Source organism: Erythranthe guttata, chromosome 7 (assembly GCF_056151865.1).
Source record: "Erythranthe guttata isolate IM_541 chromosome 7, IM_541, whole genome shotgun sequence".
In the NCBI taxonomy this organism is placed as follows: domain Eukaryota; kingdom Viridiplantae; phylum Streptophyta; class Magnoliopsida; order Lamiales; family Phrymaceae; genus Erythranthe; species Erythranthe guttata.
This window is the reverse complement of record NC_142539.1, coordinates 12,489,232-12,497,823: the sequence shown is the minus strand read 5'-3', so window position 1 is coordinate 12,497,823 and position 8,592 is coordinate 12,489,232. Positions and strand designations below refer to the sequence as shown.

The window sequence follows — 8,592 nt, the reverse complement described above, 5'->3', positions numbered from 1 at the left end:
CCTTCTGCCCAACTTCTGCAGTTGGCACGGCCGTGCCAAAAATAGGCTAATTTTGGCACGGCCGCGCGGGCCTGTTTTCAGCCAATTTTCAGCATATTTTTGATTATTTCACTTTTGGCCCATATTTTCTCCAAAATTGCAGTTTTGACCCCATACTTTTCCAATTCTTCAATTTGTACCTAAAATACAATAAACCACTCATTAAGCATCATTAAATCAATAAAAGTATACAAAAATCCTCGTAAGAAAGTATACATTGAGTGTAAAATATACACTTAACAATAACATTGCATATTACAAGAAATCCTTAAAACATTGTCATATATTCTAAGCAAAAGCCATAAGTTGGATTTATATTTCATACAAATATACATAATTCAAAATTGTGCAAACTATCTGATACAAATTATATGGCAATGCGTAGAAATTTGCATGCCTAGTATTGGCTCCTTCGAAAGTTGTAATTAGCAATCCAGGTTACAGACCTGACTGAAAGATGTACCACAATATTCATCTTCAACGGGAATGGGCTCATGAGCTTTATCTATGAAAAATAATGCAACAAAATTTAGCCAAAATAGTTGAATCGAAACTGAGAGAACAAAAGGAGGGATTGCATAGTATGACTATAAGTTTACCTTCACCAAAGCTTCCTAGCACCAATGGTTTTATGGGGATCAGAGTCCCATAATCATTGCGGAAATCCCTCATTGCAGAAGAATTTCGTGTACATGTTGTTTGCTCAATTGTTTTTTCATGTCTCTTGGTTCACCTGTAAACGAGGAAGGCAGCAAAAAAATTCACGAACATTTGCGAAGTCATTTTCTCCATAGATACCCAATGAATCAACTATTCCTTCAATTGATTTACTTGCAAGTTCTTTTTGAAGTTGACCACAATCCAAAGGAGGTTCCTCCAACATAATATATGTATCAATTGCACGATATCTAAAGCGAGCTCTCTAACTGTTGATTTCTCTTTGTTTTGAAGAAGTCATAACTATAAATACATCTCAAAACATGCACTAATTATTTGCAGAAAAATGCACACCAAATTATATGAAGTTATTTCCGTTCTAGTTATTCAGAGGCAAAACAATAATATGTCCAAAATTTAATCTTAAGCTTAACATACGCCAGCAAAAATAGTGTGCATAAGTTTAACCGCAACAAAAACTCAAATGCAGCTTCCACCAACCTTATATTTTGATGAATATGAAACTAAAATATCATAAGAACATATCTCATAAGAAAATGATTGAAAGAAAAAACAGAACATCCTTAATACAATTGATATCCTAAGCCTATTCGGTTACCCAAACTGTAGAAACTGGCGAAAAATAAATAATAGAGACGAAGTAAACCAAACAGAGGTAATGCCATTTTAGCATGCTATACCTCATCTTGATTTTGTTAAAATTACAAAATAACCTCATGAGAAATCGATGTTTAGAGAAACTCAAAAGCATAAACGCAAATCAGATTTAAGCATCAGGCCAAAATTATATTATATTAAAAAATGTTTCCAATCTTTCTTTTTTCGCATCCTTTGCAAGCCATATGAACCAAAAGTTCTGGAGCTGTACTGCTGAAACCCCAACCCATAAAAACACAGAAAAGGTAGACAAATAATTGATAATATTATGCTTATAATATCATGAAACTTGGAACTCCAAAAATGATAATCGCAGTTTAAAGTTTGATATAGTGCTGCATCTCATTAATTATAGAACGAGTATGGGTAGCGGAAAACACAAACATAAAAGTAAAGTGCACATAAAAACTAAATAAACAAAATACAAAAATATAATCCCAAACTACATGAGCTTTTACAACATAGCAACCATAAAAGTAACAAAACGAAAATAAATGACTAACCCCATATTTTCTGAGATATGATACAAACCTCGGCCAAATATATTTGGAAAAATCAGTCAAAGGGTGGTTGACATTGATGAAGTGTGGAAGAAGACTCAAATGATTGGGAGTAAGGATATGATAAACCTGACAAAAATAAAGCCACCAAAATAAATTGGATGAGTAGAAAATCAGGAACTAAACAAAACGACGCCGTTTCATGTGTAAAGTGAAAAAAAGAAAAATTAAATGAAACGATAAGAAAATTATTTCATCACTTAGCAACCTGAATATAAGGTCTAATTTTTTTATATATAAATCATATAATAAATAATAAAATGAAAAAAGAAAAATAAGTACGTTCATTCAAATATAAGAGACAGTGTTTTTTTTTATTAATTTAAATATAAATATAAACATACTAAATATTAAATTACATTAAGTCATGAATTAATCATTTGGAATAGTTATTTCACTAATTAAAGTGAAGATTACTTTCAGATATTAATTTTTATAACCTAATAATTTTGAGTTAACGAAAATGAAGAGTGTATAATTGACTAAAATGAAGATAGCTGCAACTATTATATATTAATTCTTGTAAGGTTTTTTTTTTCTCAAAAAAAAGTTCTTGTAGGCTTTATTTTCAATGAATGTAACAAATTTTATGCAACACCATTATATAATTGGAAAAAAAAATCGACCAAAACAAACAATTAAAAAATACAAATTAATCAATAGAGCCAGGCACGCATTCCCTGCAAATTGCACAGGGGCGTAAATGCATGTGGGCCCCTGGATTTTGGTATGAAAAAGGGGTTTATTAGGGATAACCCCCTTGTTCATATTTTCTAATGAGGTAGATTCAATTATTTTTTTCATTTTTGAGATACACCCAAATTTGCCAACTTGGCAAAATATATTATACAATTTCCCTTTAATACCCCTGTTTTATTTTTGAACGGCATTTATTTCCTTAACTACGTGATATGAGATTTGCTGATATGTTGCCTAAAATCACGGAATAAATTTACGTGAGTTTATTGGCCGTTTCTATCAAATCGTGTACAATCTGTTTTGAAGATTTTCTCCAGCGTTTCATCGTTTTTCTATCGTCTTTGAAGATTTTTTCACCGTAGTGGAAATAGGATCGGATTTGAGCGTTCATTGTTGTACGTTGTTAAGCGGGTATGAATGCGTTTTTTTTCGTTTTTTTATTTTCGTTGTATGTCCAGGGTTGTCGTGTACGGTGGTTAGACATCGTTATACATCGTTATTTTTGGCTGATGATGTTTGTTTGGAAGATGATTCACAGAGTTATAAGAGGATGGTTCACGCAGTCGGACCAGAGTTGTTTTATTTGAGCTTCGTAGTTGGTTTATGCAATAATCGAAATAAATGTCTGCTGTGGTCGAGTTCATGAGTTTGATCCATATTGACAGTTGGTTTATTTGTTTACAACCGTCGATTTTAGTGTGCTCGGTAGTACATTAAAATATATTTCGTACTCTTTTTTAATTTAGCGTATGAATTTTGCATTTTAAGTTTATTTTTGATGATATTAATGTATTGTCATTCAAATGTATTTGCAGTCTATTTAATCATTTTTTAGTATTCTGCATTTTTTATTTTGTTTCATGATTTTAGGTTTTTTCGATGGCGAATTTCGTACGGATTTTGTTGAGGTTTGGTGGGTTGGTTGCTATAAGGAGGTGTTTACGATGTAATGGCTCGGTAACTTCGGTTAAGTGTTAAACCGTTGTAATACAGTAGTATACTATTATGAATACCGTATGATACTACCATTATCATTTTATTATACTATCATGGGATTATTAATGTACTAGAGTTTTTTAACTCGACATATTGGTTTGATTGTGTTATGATGGGTTTTATGTATTTTATCAAAACCCTAGATTGAAATTATGAGATTATTAATGTACTATTTTATTGGTTATGTTGGAAAACTTTACGTTGGTTTTGTTCTCAATGTTCTTGTCATTTCAGTGGTATATTGTTTGTAACACAATTTCATATCACTACTATAACCGTAATATACTATCATAGCAGATTAATGTACTATATTGAAATTATTAATATACTATGTGGTTGAATAATACGGGATCCATAGTCGATTAACGAGATCCATAGTCGAATTAAATCAATAAGATAGTCTATTACATGATATAAGGAAAATTACCCCAATTGATTAGTATTTCAAACAAACATATTATTCAGTTTCTATATATATTATTATTTTTTCATATATATTATTATTTACCCTAATCGTTTTCATATAATAAGGAAAATTACCCTAATTGATTAGTATTTCAAACAAACATATTATTCAGTTTCCATATATATTATTATTTTTCCAATAGTCAAATAACTAAACCGATAGTCGAATTAGATACATGGGATAGTCTATTAAATGATATGAAATAGTCTATTAATTTTAAAACACAAATCCGCCGCCGTCACTTCTCAAATCTAGGGTTTTGATGATTCTTCGGCCCATAGTCGATTAACGAGATTCATAGTCAAATTATACCAGTGGGATAGTCTATTAAATGATATAGGATAGTCTATTAATACAGATGTTATTCGACTATGCATCTCGTTAATCAACTATGGGCCGAAGAATTATCAAAACCCTAGATTTGAGTAACGCTAGATTGTAGCAGTGACGGCGGCGGCAACGGCGGGCAACGACGATATCACTCCTAAATTGATTGTTACGACCTTGGATGCGGGAGAGGCGGATGTCTTGGTCGTTTTTTGCGGTCTTGGAGGTGGAGGTGGTCGGATGTGGTGGTGGTGGAGGACTAGGCGATGGTGGAGGTGTTGCTTATGGCCAATATCGTTGTTATCGTCGTTGGCCACCGGCGACAACGGTGACGGAGGTGGCGGCGGTCAGAGGTGGAAGCGGCGAACCCGGCGGGAAAATAGAGAGGGATTTCAGAGTGCAGAAAATCGTCAATCGCCGGTGTATAAATTTCTGGTTTTCTTTGGGACGTTTGCAGATTTTGATAGTGGTTTTGTGGGGATAGTGTTTTAACGGGAAAATAGAGAGATATTTGATATTATTTCAAAAGGTAAAGTAACGGGATTTGTGGGATTTGATTGAGGGTACTTATGTAATTTAGAAAAGTTTGGGTTTTTATCAAAATGGCAAATTTAAATTTGGGTCTACCCCTATTATTTGAATGTTTAAGGGGGTTATATCTAATAGACCCATGAAAAAGTGAGTTATCAGCAAAAAGAAAAGAAAAGCAAAAGAGTTGTGCGAGCCCACACTTTTCGGTCGAACCAAAAATAAGGCATTAATGAAAGTCTAAGGCTATGTTTGGATACATTTTTATTTTGTTTTCATTGTTTCCCCAAAACAAAATGGGATATATTACACTTTTCAAATCATTTTCTCAAAACAATTTCAAAAGTTTCTCTCTCCTTCAGACATGATGTGACTGCTACAGTAAAATGATTTGACTGCTACAGTAAAAAATGTCTTCACTAAAAAACAAATAACATCACTTCATCTTTCAATTTTTTTCTTCAAAAATACCTTTTTCTAACACCTTTAAACATGATTTGATTGCTACAGTGTATTTTGTCTCATTCCAAAATACAAACAAACATTACTTTCATTCTCAAATTATTCCCCCAAAACATATTTCCTCAAAATGAAATCAAAATAAGATCCAAAACGCTTCCAAACATTGCCTAAATTAAATTGAGTTTGCACGTGAAAATGGTAAAGAAAACACAATACGGCGTCGTTTAGGGGGCAAACTGAATTCAAAAAAGTGGAAAACATATTGAGAAGCACTGTAGAAATTTTCCTACACGTTTATAAGATATAATATATACACACACACAACACACTATAGTCAAGGGACAAAAAATGTCTTTTTTTTTTGATAGGACAAAAAATGTGAATATTGAAATATATGTGGTCAACATGCCACATCAGCTTTATTTTACCCTTCATATTATATGGCAAACACCCCAACCCCCCCCCCCCCCCCCCCCCCCCCCCCCCCCAAAAAAAAAATTGAAAACCCCAAAAACAAACATTGAAAATCGATAAAAAAACTCTAAATTAAATGATCGCTATAAATCATCAACAATCCACAAAAATAAACTTTAAAAAATATGGATTATATCATACATAACGCACGGTAAAAGAGTCATTTCAAGCTCAAATTTAACACCATTAAAAGTTTGACCATTGATCATAAAAAATAGCGGGCGTTTGATGTTTTCTATACTTTAGGGGGGAAATGATACATTTCGCATATTACAGGAGTGCAAAATGAATTTTACCCATAAAAATAAACCAAATCGGAAATGATAAATATTCAAAAAATATTAATAATATTTGGAAATAATCAGAAATATACATAAAACAATCGGAACTATTTTCTAATCGGAATCGGAAGTTTCAAAATTTTGATATGTATTCTCAATCCCCATCTGATTTTTTTTCTAGAAATTTTGGAAATCGGAATTTGGAATTGACGAAACCGGTCCAAAATCGAAATTCTTCGGATCAGATTAGAGGGAAATCGGAAATTTTGTTCTGATTTCACCTGTAATTTTGTTCGGATCAGTCTTCTTACACGTCCACCCTTGTGGTGTCAAATTTAGTGCAATCTTCTAGATTATATGGAATATTCTCATTTTTGTACCCGTTTTATTTCATTCGAGCTCCACATTTTGAAGCAAGATGATTATAAGATGTGTTTTCTGGCTTGTATGTTACACATTGTGGTGCATCAGAAACAACATTTTTGCACAAGAAAATAAGGACCTTTATTTGTTTTCGCATCACATTATGGCAGGTAATGTGTACTAATGTATAATTATAAGTGTCTATTTAAGCTAAGAATCGAGCAATTGTGCAGTGTTTGTGTCTAATTTAGGGGTATTTTATCATAATTGCATTTGGGAGGTTAAATCATGAATTTGTTGAATTTTACTTGTTTTCATGGTATTTAAGTGGCGAAAAGGCGAACAAGCATGAAAATGAGTGAATAAGTAAGTATGAAGATATAACACTGATCAATTTGTAAGTTCCCCATCGATCAATCCGTAAATTTTAACTCGAGTGCAGACATGAATATCATTCCGATTGCTGTGTGTGAAGAACTTTTATCGATTGTGTAAATCCGTCGCGTTTAAGTCTCAGTAACCATGTAGATCATGTCGATTAATCATGTCAGATTACATGTGTGTAATTATATAAATTTGCAATCAGGTCCCAGTGTTTATATTAATTCTTACTTGAGGCAGGGTGAATTCGCAAGAATAAAAATCTTACTAGGATTTCTTAGATTTTCAGAATTTTCAATTTAGTCCCCTAATTTTACGATTTCTATGAAACATTATGAGAGTTATTTAGAACTTAGACTTCCCCCCTTAAATTGGTTTACATTTTTCACCCTTTTGCAAGGATACAGGTTTTAAAGGACTGTTGTAACATTGTAGAAACATAATTTTTGGAATTGTAATATCATTTTATATGTTATTGTATTACAATTTCAATAAAAATTACATTTTTTTTATTAAAAAAAACAACTTTTAGCATTTTATTAAAAATTGTATGTTCCGATCGCAAAAACCCACCGCGATGTTGCATTTTATTTGGAAAGATAGGGTCTCTGCAACAACCTACTCGACCGTTCTGGCAAACCATGTTTATATGTATATCAATATATGTATACCGGTTTACTGGAATCTTGTTATTTCTTTATTGTTGAAGTCGTGCATGTTAGTATTTTATTATGTACAAATAGCAAATAGGCCTATGACAAGAGCACTAAATTAAAAAAGGGACATCCAACTTTTTTGTCTTCCAATAAATCCAGCTCATTCAAACTTATTTGCAAATAAAGAAAACAACACTTTTATGTATACCAAAATTACCCACAAGTCCGTGAAACCCTAATTCAACTCAAATTTCATGATTTACACAACAATTTAGCCCATTTCACCAATTCACCAATTCACCAATTCACCAATTTTCACCTTTATTCCAATTTCGGAGATCGTAGGTCACCGGCGTTGACTTTTTTTTTTCTGAATTTTTTTTTCCGGCAAGTCTGGCGTTGACCTTTTCTTTTTTAAACTTGTTTTTTCTTAAAAAGAAATATTTCAATTAATATTACTGTCTTGGTCTGCTATATTACTGTCGGAGATAATAATTAAAATGTTTGAGACAGTAATTTTACTTTATTAATTAATTTTATCGTCTTGACCTGCAATTTTGTTGTCTCTGACCGTAATATATTACTGTTTCATGCAATAGTATTACTGTTTGGGACAGTAATATTAGCATTATTGATGTTTGAAAAAGTAATATTCATAATATTTCTGTTCGGGACAATAATATTACTGTATGAGACAACAATATTAGTAATATTAATGTTTGGGACAGTAATATTACTGTTTTGATATTCAATATTACAATCTCAAACAATAATTTTGTTGTTAACACAGTAATTTAGAGAGAGAAAAAAAAGTATCCAGAAAAAAAAAAGTCAACGCCGGAGACCTGCGGTTGACCGTCCGGAAAACGACGATACGTGGTAACGGGAAAATGAATACGGGGAAACGGCATGTCCCAAAAATGGGAATACGGGAGTTTGGAAGAAACGTGTAAATATTAAAAATATAGGGATATATTTTTAAATATGCTATAAAAATATATATATATAGAATTTTAGGTATGAAT

The 8,592-nt window shown here is 32.1% G+C and overlaps 1 long non-coding RNA gene across 1 annotated transcript; it reads right to left on the bottom strand.

Annotated features, from left to right (window-relative positions):
• Window positions 1-301: 301 nt before the first annotated feature.
• LOC148769720 (uncharacterized) lies at window positions 302-779 on the bottom strand. Its single transcript, XR_016032258.1, has 2 exons — window positions 639-779; window positions 302-544 (listed from the first exon to the last, which is right to left on the bottom strand). It is a non-coding gene; the product is annotated as an uncharacterized LOC148769720 (long non-coding RNA).
• Window positions 780-8,592: the final 7,813 nt, after the last annotated feature.